We start from the raw sequence: 12,803 nt of genomic DNA, 5'->3' as shown, positions 1-12,803 counted from the left end.
GGGAGAGGAGTCCAAAAGTTATTTTCAAGGTGTTGATCAAAGAAGAAGGAGTAAGGGCTTAGAGTCATAGTCGAGGTAGAGAAGGAGAAGGAGAAAAGACAGAGTACCAAGGGGGCGTATGGAAAATGAGGTAAAGACTAGAAGTGATGTATGTAAGAGGGCGTAGGACTGATAATAAGTGGGAGTGAAAACGTTTGGTAGCCCAGTGAGTGTCAGTAGTGAAGCGCGGAGGGTAAAGAAGATTATAAAAGGACAGCTGTAATATGGGAATTAACGTAGGAGAATGTAAATTGGGGCAGTAAGAAGGGAAAGTTAAAAAGGGGGAACGTAATAGGAATGTTGCAATTTGGGGAGGAAGAGAAACTTGTCGTATCTGGCAAGGTGAAGATGCAAGGAGAGAATTATTGAAGAAGAATTAAAAGAGAGATGATAAAAAGAATCAAGAGTCGTCAAATGATATTTTTTTTTAAATCAGTGACAGTCCTTTCATAATAATACTATCCTGCTTCCACTGAAATTTATTGTCATTTAAATTTAAAAATGCATTTAAGGAGCTGTACAATTTTCCATACAATCTAAATTCATCGAGCTCGCTTTTCTCGTCCACTCAGGCATGTCCAAGTCCTTATTTTCATACAGGAGAGGGAGAACGTTGTCGGAAAGTGCTCCTTTGGTACGAAGAGCCGCGACTTTTTGCCAATTTAAGGAGCATAAGTCGCTTCGCCATGACATAGAGTGCACAGAGCCATTCGCATATGCGCCTTATACATTTCACATACGTATACACGATCCTAGGTTAATTTATGGCCACGTACGACTACGTAACCTTTTCCCCTCGTTTTCCAGAGAAACTGAACTTGGTAGAACCAATTGACCGTCCTACTGGTACACTTGACTGGATCCCGAATCCCACCCAACCCCATCCAGAACGTGCTTTTCAAAATATTCCCTACAACGAAGTAGTTTCTATATACATTTATAAGAGAACAACAAACGAAACAAAAGAAAGCTTCACCTAGAATTTTCTGGTAAACAAAAAGAGAAATTACCATTAGATGAAGGTGTTTTTGACAAAACTCACTTCATTCAGTTTTAAGGTTTACTCAATTCTCTGATTTATTCGGATCACACTTTCAGAAAAAATGAGCTGAATTTTCTGCTTGATCGAAGAGAACTGATGAAGTTATGACGTTTCCAAATTCCACGAGTGTAGCATTGTTACAGGGGGGCTTGGAAATTGAAAGCGGTTGATGAGGATCTGGTCGGATAAAAGGGGAGAGCATGAATTGGACAAAAATGTCCTGACAACAGAAAACGTGACGCCGGATGAGAGCGACCAGCCTGGGTCAGGGGTTAATTTCCCATAGAGCCACAATTCTATCAAACCTATTCTTCCAATCGGGACCAGTTAGGCAACTAATAATTGGCGAGAATCGATCGTGCAGGGTGGGTTAACCCCCCGGGAGCTAGCTTCGAATCCGATGTGTACGCCGCCGGCTGAAGAGTGAGGGAGGGAATATTGTGTTAGCGCTTACCCCGAATCTTGTCAACTTCGATAAAACCTATCACTAGGAAAATTTTCACGACTCTCGATTTCAGTCATGCCAATCAAAAGTTCGAAATATGTTTTGTATGATATTTCTTATTATATGGAGTATACCTAGCTTTAAAATGAGACCAAATACTTTCAAAAACAATCAGCAATTTTTAAAATATGAGTCATTTCATTTCCAAGTTCAAACAAAGTTGAGAGTTGTCACGTGCTCTTCTATTGCTATTAATTCCATTTCCTAAGAGAGTGCACAATTTTTGTGTTTCAAAATATCTTCAGAATGCTTATAATAGAATGTCTAGTATATACAATTTCTTATTGTATAAGAAAGAATGAATCAAAATAAATGGAAAATTTGTTTAGGAAAGTGAAAGATTGAAAGAAGGCTGGAATAGAGATCTCAAACGTAAATAAAATGGACTGACAAATTGAGACTCGTTGGAGATGGGGAGTTAGGGAAGGATGGAAGATGGGTGAAATGAGGGGGTGGTAGGGCTTTGCTCACACAGACCCTAATGAGGACTCACTCTCCCCCCGAGGGCTACCGATAACGAACCCCCATCCACGAATCCTCCTGCCTCCCTACTTCTACCCCTCACACCAATCACACGCAAATTATTACCATCGACCACCCTTCCACGACCCTTGTTAAATACATGAAATGCTTCGGTCTGTATGTATACATAAGATATATGTATTGATGTCTAGTATATCCTATATCAGTGTATACGTGTCATTATCGGTAACGAATTGACGATAATGACTGAGGTGTTATAATTTATATGGGTGGTATTTCCCCCTTTAGAATTATAAGACATGAACATTTCTTTGAATTCATGAATTTAATGAATTAGCTTGAAATGAAAATAGGGATACAGAATTTAAAAATAGTCTTTGAGACAGTTATTTAAAAACCTCTGTAAGTCACCACGCTCCAAAAATAATATTCAATAGCATTTTGAATTTTTTTGTATGCAAAAATAAATTTCAAGAATAGCGAGTTTAAAGATACAATTATTCAAATATTTTTGCTCTCGTTGCGAAGTTTCTTCTCTCGTTTCGTTGACATATTATACCTTTTCGTATTTTAACGACTACTTTTCTAGGGGATTCTTGAAAAAAAAATTCCCCCTTTCTCCCTCTACATTTCGAGGACCTGAGCGCCCTCAAAGAATTAGCATGTGGGTAACAAGGAGTCCTACCCGCGGGCTCGAGGAAGGAAAAAGGGTGGGGTGGAGGAAGAAGGGTCGTTTTCAGAGGGCGTATAATCATCCCCTTAGAAGTTCTCCTCGGCCCCTTTTTACGATCCTTCGGTCCCTTCAACTGTTCCCTTCATTTCCAATTAGAAATCCTGTGCAATGCAATTCTAACTATTTGTTTCAAATATTTTGATTTAAATTTATGTTTCATATAAAAAATCTGTATTTCACAATTCAATCTTTATTTAGAGTTCTTTTTTTTTTGGAGACAATATGCCCACTAACTAAATTTTAAAAGAAAACCAAGTGTGATGGCCCTATAAAAAAAACCTGACCCTAAATTAAACCCTAACTTAGACTGTAAATCTAGTTGTAGATAGGGTCGTGAATTTTTAAACATCATGGGATGGTCTTGATGTTCTTCTCATTCCCAAATTTCGGGACGATTATCCGCATTTATGAAAAATATTTGATTACTCTTTTAGAATTTCGGGCTGACGAGACATTTTATAATATTTATGAAAATCTAAAGAATTTTCTGTTTCTTTCTTTCGAAAGAAAGTAATGTTCATTGCTAGGACCCTTCTCTTTAAATCCAATTACCTTGTTCAACTTATTGAATTTACATCCTCTTTGATTTTACCTGATAATTAAGCAATAATAAACAGAAATGATGGATTCAAAAGCAATTTCTAAATCACCTTTGTTACATTTTCGAGTATCATAGATCTCAAGTAACCATTTCATTTCTCTCCTTTAAAAAAACGTGCAATGTCTTAGGAATAACAAAAAAGTAAATCAAAGCTATTTGCAAACTTTTTGTAAAGCGAAATAAAAAGGAAAATAAACTCATGAGAATTGAGTTTTACCTTTTAAAAGTCATAAATTATTCAAAATGGACTGAAAATCGACTTTTCTCTCTGAATATCCTTCTGAGAGTGAAAAAAATATTCTTTTAAAAAATTTTAGTAAAATTTAATTTTCCTGCGTTTTAGAATTTTCTGATATATTTCTTTTTTATCCAGGATAACCCAAGTGCGCATGAAAATAAAGAATTAAGATATCAAGGAATGTATTTGTGATCGATATGAATTTTATACTTTGCTGCTCAAAAATCTAAAAATGACTATTTTAATTATTTATTTCTATTTTATTTCATCGCTCTAAATTATACTCTCATTTTATGTACAATAAATATTTATGGAGAACTACCTGGTATTTTGTAAAAAAATTTAAGCAAAAGTAGTTCTCCTATTGTTTTTTATTGTCTTGTCTTTTTTAAAGCCTTTATTTAACTTTGACCTAAAAATTTAAAATTAATTGAAAATATAAAATTAAATTAGGTGAGAGCGTGGCTCAGATGATAAGGGACATCTAGAACTAAGTTTGCAATCTTAAACTAAAAATTATAAGTTTTCCACCATAAATGTAATTTTTTTCATTTTTGTTTTAAAATAGTTATTTGTGCCTCAAAGACTTGCAATTTACACGAGACAAAGTATTACTTATGGGCCGAGTGTCACATAGTATTTTTTATTACACCAGTCAAATAATAAGTGCAAATAGGATGCATAGAGTCCTAAACTAAAAACCAGAGAAGTCTACAGACCCATAGTCAGCCACAGGCACAGGCAGACCAATTTGCGAAAACCGGTATTTCGGATTCAGACGAAAGAAGATTAATTTATATACACAAAGCTGAATTTTCTACAAAATACATGAATTTTCTACCCAATATTTAATTTGCAATTTGTAGATGATAAATTTTAAACGAAAAAAAGGATAGCTAAATTTTTAACGTAAAACGTGAGTCTTTTAAGAATAATTTTGATAAAGTAGATCTACTTGAAATCAAAAGGTCTAATTTTCAACTCGAAAATATGAACTTTTAACAAAAGAAGTTGATTCAGAACCAAAAAATTGATTTTTTAACAGAATAGTTGAATCTTTAACAATAACAGATTATTTTCAACTAGAAATTTGCAGTTTGAAAAGCAAAGTATGGATTTTCAAAAAAATAGATTAATTTTCAGCCAAACAAATGAATTGTAAACTAAAGTGATAAGTTGAGAAAGGGGCATTTTCGACAAAATGATAGCTTTTAACTACATAGTTTAAATAAATCTTAAACTAAAAAGTAAATTTTTAAGAAAGTTGTTGAATTTTCAGGTTTTTTCAAAAAAGATACCTCTTCAACAAAAAAGTTACATTTTTAAGAAAAAATTATAATTTTCAATCAAAAAGAAGAAATTTTAATCAAGCGAGTTTACTTCCAAAAGAAAGGTATTATATAGATTTTTCAAAAACAAAAAAGACTTGAAAGTGAGTTAGAAAATAATTAGGTTTTCACTGAACTGTAATATATATTTTTTGTTTGAGTAGAAATTATGTTAACAATACTTTTTAATTTTTTGTCCTTTGATGTTATCAGTTTATTTATTATTGAAAAATTAAAAAATTCTCATTGATCCCTCTGGTATTAAAAGAATTTGGAAGAGGGAATCTGAAAGTGTCAAAATTGAAAACAGGCTCTGGAATTTGGCACGGTGATGGAGAGGGTGAAGGACTTTATCGAAGCACGAATTCTGCACTCTCTTCTTCTTGTCTTAGGTCCTGGAGGTTGGTGGTGGTCGTGGCTCGCAGATCGGGGTCTGAGTACACAGTGAGGGTGAATTGAGGGCGGAGGAGGCACACGTACATCGCTAATCCGTCACTAACGAGCCGCCCGCCTGATGGGGGCAGCATTGGCGTATCTCCCAAAGGAAGAATTTTTCCAACTCTCCTTTCGAAAGGAAAATTCTCCAGAAAGGCTAATTCCCCTTTTATATATAAATAACATCATTTTTTACGCATTATTATAATTAAATTTATAATAAAAAAGGATTATTTGAGATAGTAGTAGAACTATGTGAATAATGCCTGTATTATAATTAAAGAAATATTACGAATAATAGTATTTGTAGAATTACTCTTCCTACTAGATTGATACTTCTAATAACAATTCTAGAACTTTAAAAGACGATACTAGTAATTTGTACACTATAGGAGTATAATGTCACAACTACTAAAGGCAGTATACAACTATAGAATTCAATATTAGCGTTAAAACTAGTGGCACTAGTATTATCAAAAACTACAAAATACTGATACTATAATCAAGAATATTATGGATGTTATTAGTTGTTCGAAAAACAGAAAAGAAGTTGCCTGAATATATTTCATTCGCATATTTCGATAAAGATCTCTAATGCTTCGCGATCAAAAATATTTTTATAATTTTTCTTCATTTTAATGATTCACTTTATACAATGAAGAAGTATTCAGAAGACTAAATCCTATTCTTGTTACTGAGTTTTAGAATCGTAGGGTAAAATCCATGTCAAAGGCAAAAGTCATTAACGAAACGAACCACAGAACCTTTCGCTTTGCTTCAAAATGAGTGGTATCTGATCGTCTAGAATCCTTTCAAGCCAAAGGAAGGTTGGAATTTGATTGATTAAGTTGATTAGGTATTTGTCAATTTTTTATAGATCTGGCGTTGATGATTAAATCATTCAAAAGGGTAGAAAATTCTAAAATAACAGAAATGAGGCAGTACAAAAATAAAAATTAATTATAATGTTAGCAGATATTACTACTGGGATTATATAACTACGACTATATACTACTACTCCTACAATTGAAGCTTTCTATGAAATACTGCTACTAGGATTAAAGAAATATGACTCGATATTGCTACTAGTATTAAAGGAATCCTAATATATATTGACCATAAGGTTATTATTATTAAATCACAATAACAAACATTTATACATAATATTCTATAACGTATCGGTACTCATAGAGTACCCTTATGAAGGTAAGAGAAATTTAAGCAAGTAGGAACAGAAACGAAACAATGATGTTTTTCTTCTAGACTCAATTAAAAACTTTATTTGAAGAATACTGCCTCTTAACTTTTAATTGTTATCATGCCATAATTTAACCTCTCTGAAGGCCTTAGGACCATGTATAACTTTGATCTGATTAAGAAAACATAACGTTACATTTTTTGAATAACAAATTTTGTTTTAAAGTTTTTAAATAATTTTTCATTCCTTTTTTTTTATTATTGTCCACAATATATTTTTTGTTAAGAAAAGTTTTGTTCGGAGAAGATTTTTTTCAAATACAATATGAACATTTGATTCTGGTTGTCGAAATTTGATCGTTGGATTCTTGGTTTTATTTTCAGTAATTCTATACATTAATTAGAAATATTATCTGAAAAACTATGGACACTATTCTACATTTTTCTCTATTTCCATGTCATCTTTTTACAATTTTATGAAAAATCATAACATTAAAGCTGATAAAAATAATACAGGTTTATTTTCAATATAGGAGTTGACGCCACTGGACATCAATCTGAACCAATCCAATCTACACTGCGGGCCCGAGGGATGGTTTGGAGGTTTCTTCAGGGGGTGTCGAGGGGTTAGGATCTCCTAATTGGCCCCCACATTCACCATCAGTCCATTCCTTACCTTACCCCTGACTCGCGACTCTTAACTAGGGACTACACAGGAATCAGAGAACAAACGGAGTAGAGATAAAGGCAAAGAGAGAATGCGAGAATGAGAGAAAGGAGCAAAGGAGAGGATTCAGACACCCCTAACGAGGAACCAGATATCTTGTATTGTGATTTCAATCGCGTACAGTAGTTCTCGTTAACCACAATGTTTTTATGACACATATTAGGGTGGCAGAGAATCATTTGAATCAATTTATTATCTGCTTTTCAGCAAGTTTCTTAAATTTTACTTCTTAAATCTTACTTCTTATTATTCAAATAAATAGAAATAACCTTTATGCAACAGTTGCTGAATTTTAACTGAAAAATAATTGATATAAGCCATATTCCTACAAAAAAAGGTTCCGTAGCCATTTAAATCTAATTAATTTGTTCAAATTCCCCGTCTCCTTCTACTAATATTCCCTACAATCTGTCCTCTTTGTTCTATCCCATCCAAACCTATTCTATCCTATCCTACCATCCCGTCTCCTCCTCTTCTTCTCATGCCCTACTTCTCCACTCCCTCTAACTCCTTGCTCCACGCACTTACTTCCCCGATCCTACTTTTCTCTCTATTAACCCTCCAGTCACTTCTTCCATTCTATCATCTCTCTATTATTCCCTCTCCCCCACCTATCATACTCCCCCTTCGTTTATATTTCTACTGTGGAAAAAGCACGACGGACGAACCCCACAACCAAAACTATAAATTCTTCTGTCGGGAGCTCTGAAACCCTAAATAGGCATACATGTGTTGTGTCAAATAGTATGGGCAATTTAAAGTCAGCCGAAACAAGTATTAAATAGGCGAAATCCATTTTAAATCAGGTAGGCAGTGCAACTTCAAATTACAAAATGATTTATTTTTTAAATAAATTAAAATGTTTAAATTTTTTAAAGGAGATAAGATGTCACTTGTTTTACAGTTTTGAGAAAAAAGCCATTTTCGCATGGTTGTGAGAATTAAAAATTTTAGCGCTGATTAAAATAAATGGAGGCGCTTTTCTAAAGATAATAAAAGTAGATATCCTCAAAAATTCCAGATATCTTTTTTTCTCATTCTTTTAGAAAATTTTATTTCTATATTGCAAACATTATTCAGGTTTTGTGTGCACCAAACCATCTTTTTGGCATTTTTTTCCATAAATAATGCAGATTTAACAAAATGCTGAAAAAATATTTTTCTCATTTGAACATTTTTATAATGAAAAATACCTCTTACAATTTTATGATATCATATGGTTACAAAAATTAACATAAAGGGTATCAAGTAGTACAATAATTTTAAATTATTCCAAAGAAGAGGTATCAAGTAGCACATATCGCTTAATTTTTGAATGAGAGGCGGCAAGTGATATAAGTCATTTTCAGTCAGCAAAAACTTAAAATAATATAAGTGAATTTCAGTTATGGAAAGGGGTTCCAAGTAAAATGAGTAATTTCAGTCTGTCACGTGAGGTTTCAGGTAGTATACTTAATTTTAAGTTAAAATCAAGTGTTCTCGAATGGTATCAACCGTTTTACGTCAGATATATAGTGTGTGAAGTAGCATGAGTCAATTGATATAAGAAAAAAAAATGCAAGTAGTGCAAGTCTGCGTGAGTCAGACAATTCTTGACAGAGCGTAGTTTGGATTTTAAATTCGTCGATTTTGAAGTTCCTCATTAAAAAGAGTAATTTTTTGCAATCCAGGAGTTGAAAAATAGCAAAGTGGGGGGTTTGCAGGTACAATACATCCAAATAATGCCCGGACATAGTCGTGAGGATTCAGCCTTGCCGCTGCAACGGGCAGCAGAGCGTGCCTGGCAGGCGGCGAGAAACTAATGAAATATGGGAAAGCTTTTAGCTTTTAGCCAACGTCTGATATCCGGTGTTGGTGTATGTACACATACATCCATGTATTCTAGTCCGCGAGTATCTACACGCCCAGCCACGTATACTGGCTTAATTGATGCATCGCTCGTCGCTAATCATGATAAACAATAAATAGACTTATAGGGGGAAAACCTCTCTACACCGATAAAAACGAACATTTTCCATGACAGCCCTCAATTTTCACATCGAAGCAACATTACTTCATATTCCAAACTGCATTTGATTTACTTTTAAACAAATATATTATTTTGGTCAATTTGTCGCTGTGAAATGATGCGAAAAAGATGGGTTTTTAGTGTACTAGAAGAACAAGTAATTGGATAAGCTTCAAGTCGACAATAATTTATGTAAACAAATTCAATCGAGCATGAACTTTTGGAAACTAAAAGTGTAAGTGAAGGCTCACGCCTTAAGTATTCCTAAGTAATCCCGCTCAAATACCCACCCCCTCCTCTACCCAGCGCTCTCATTTTCGTAGCACTAGTCCTACCCTCTTCGCAACAACATCGAGTACATTACTGTTTTCGGAACTTTGTGTTTGCCTCTAACCTGTCAGATTCACGCTTCCTCAGAGTCCATATCATTTCTCGAAATCTTAAATACGCTGGAACTAGTGATCTGCAAAAAAATATCATTTTGTACCCTAATTATCCTATTTTATTCTTAAAATTTCAGCATATCTTTTACATTATGTAAATAATAGAAACTCATATAAAGCATAGTACTCTATTTAGAAAGATATGCTTTCAAATATTTAGAGCCCCAAATGTAAATTCCTTTTATTTTTTCGAGGAAAGCAAAAAATTAGTGAATGCATCCTCATTCTTTGAATGGCAGGTTGCCTTCGATAAAGGAGCACATCCCAAGCATGTGGGGTAATGTCTGAATGAAAAAAAGCTCGGAGAACAGATATTAGCGAGGCAACTGGGAGACCGATGGCGATAATGCACTGGACCACAGGAAGCTACCTGCTTTTAATTTTGTAGTTTTTTAAGCTCGAATAAATTTCGGTGCCCGACCTCAAAAAACATCGGGGGAGATAAAGAGAAGGGCGTGAGGTAGAAACTCGTGTTATTAGATTTATATCTCTAGTCTCTCGAGTTTCGAGACTTTTTTCGAGGCTGGCCCTCCTATTCGACCTCAAAAGAATTTAATGAAAATACCGCTTCAGCTTTCTCTTTTTCGCGGTACCAATAGGAACGCTATGTGGTCAACTCGAAGAATTTCTTCCTTTTTCTTATTCAAATTCATATCATGCTTTTAGTTGATTATTTTAAATAAGAATAACTACGTAACTTGTGATATACAAACCGCCCAATCCCCCTTTTCAACGTTGATCCGCCTAGACATAAGGTATAAAATATATAACCCCTCACCGTCACTATGCAACCATTTTAATATATAAGCCACCAAATCCCTGCTCCTACCGCAAACTCTGACAACAACGTAATAATTTTGTCGCAAAAAACACCTGAACACTGTCTCAACCACCTACCTCGTGTCATGCACTTATGGAAATATGAAACTCACCTTCTCCTGACCACACACAACAATTAAACTATATAAGCAACCCAAGTCCTCTTCTAACACCGAATCCCGTCAACATAAAAGAATTTTAGTATACAACACTTCTGAGCGTGTTCTTATTCCCAACCTACACTCCATTCAACCTTTTTCATATACAGCTCTTCGAACCCTGTCCTAACCAGCTAACCCAGATTCTATGCTACAATGTTAGTATACAAACCACATGACGTTCGTTCCAACTCCCATCCATGCTAATATCTGTTTTAACCCTAACCCCGCCCAATACAACAGTCTTAATATGCAACACATCTGAACCCTTTTTTCATCTAGAAGGCCTGACATTATGGAATAATTTTAATATACAACCCATTTGATCCCTGTTACAATCCCTTAACGTATTCAAGACAACTACTGAAATATGAAACCAGCCTAATCCCTGTTATAACTCCCAACCCCGTTCCTACACAATAGTTTCTATTTTCAATCCTTCTAAACCCTGCTTCAAACTACGACTCCCTCTTCTAGAAAATCCATGTTAAACCCTCTATAACCCGTCCTTATACCTTAAAGTTAATAGGCAAACAACCCAATCTCTTTATGAACTTTAAACGACATTATTATACCGCATTTTTATTGAAGAACTATCCTAATCTCCTTTCTGAATCGAAACCACGTTTCGACACAACAGTTTTAATATACAATCCCTGTTTCAAACCCCAATGCTCAGCTCATACCTTAAGGATTAATTTTAAAATTCTATACATTAAAACCCTCTTGAAATCCGCCAACCCTGAGCCGATTTTACCATTTTAATATACAACCAACATGAAATACAAAATACAAACACAAAATACAAAAATTTTAATATATAAGTCTTCAAAACCCTATTTCAATCCCCAAATCATATCAGATGCAACAATTCTATTATACAACCCTCCAACCTCTGCCTGAACCAGCTAATCCTAAACCTTTGCTACAAGTTTAATATACCACACACATGACACCTGTTCCAACCTCTTACCCTGTTACATACAACTATGGAAATACACAACACACTTAACCTGGATCCCATACACAAATTTTAGAAAATAACCAACCTAATTCCTGTACTAATCCTCAAACACACGCCAAAACAACAATTTTAATATACAAACCTTTCGTACCCTTTACAACCTACACTGTTAAAAATTTATGTTGGGAACTTCCACTAAATGTATTGGAAGTTTATTTCCGAAACGTAAGGTAACGCTGCAATACACAATGTCGTAGTTTCACAATTTTGGCATTGGTATGCTACCTGCCATGTCTTGGAATTTTATAATACAAGTCTAGTAGCTGGATATCTCGACGCCTGTTAAAAGAAAAGTTAGAACAACAAATGGTAAGTTCCCTATCCGGGTGAACCAGTTCGCACACCAGATAGTGTAGCACATATTCGAAGAGAACTTTTTAAGAATTTAAATTGTGCCAATTGCCAAAATAACTACCATTAGTGAGTCGACGACCCGGGTGAATCTAATCGCGCACTAGGTACCTTAGCACGTATTCTACGAGACTTTTCCAAAGTTTAGATTGTTTCAACAGCTAAAATTACTAAAAATTGCTAAAAATTTTGTGAATAATAAAAACAATTCCAAATGGTTAGTCGGCAACCCGGGTGAACCAGGTCGCTCCTTAGGGAGTTTAGGATGTATTCTACGAGAACTTTTTCAAAATTTAGATTAATTTTTTTAAAGTTCTTGTAGAATACGTATTGTAATATCTGGTGCTCGATCTGATGTACCTAAATCGTCGACTCATCATTTTTACTAATTCTGGGTGTTGAAAAAACCTAAATTTTGAAACAATTTTCATAGAATATGTACTAAGATACCTGGGGCGCGACCTTGTGCATCTATATCGTCGACTAAACATTTGGAATTATTTTCATTATTTACAAAATTTAAACTTTTTAAAAGTTCTCGTAGAATATGTATTAAACTACCTGGTGCTCGACCCGGTGCACCCGGATCGTTGACTCACCATTTTAAGTAATTTTGGCTGTTGGTAATTTCCTTGTGCACAATTTTCGTCTAACGAACGCTCTAATCCGTGT

The sequence above is a fragment of the Belonocnema kinseyi genome, chromosome 1 (assembly GCF_010883055.1).
Source record: "Belonocnema kinseyi isolate 2016_QV_RU_SX_M_011 chromosome 1, B_treatae_v1, whole genome shotgun sequence".
Classification (NCBI taxonomy): domain Eukaryota; kingdom Metazoa; phylum Arthropoda; class Insecta; order Hymenoptera; family Cynipidae; genus Belonocnema; species Belonocnema kinseyi.
The sequence above is the reverse complement of the archived record's forward strand: the minus strand, read 5'-3'. Positions refer to the sequence as shown.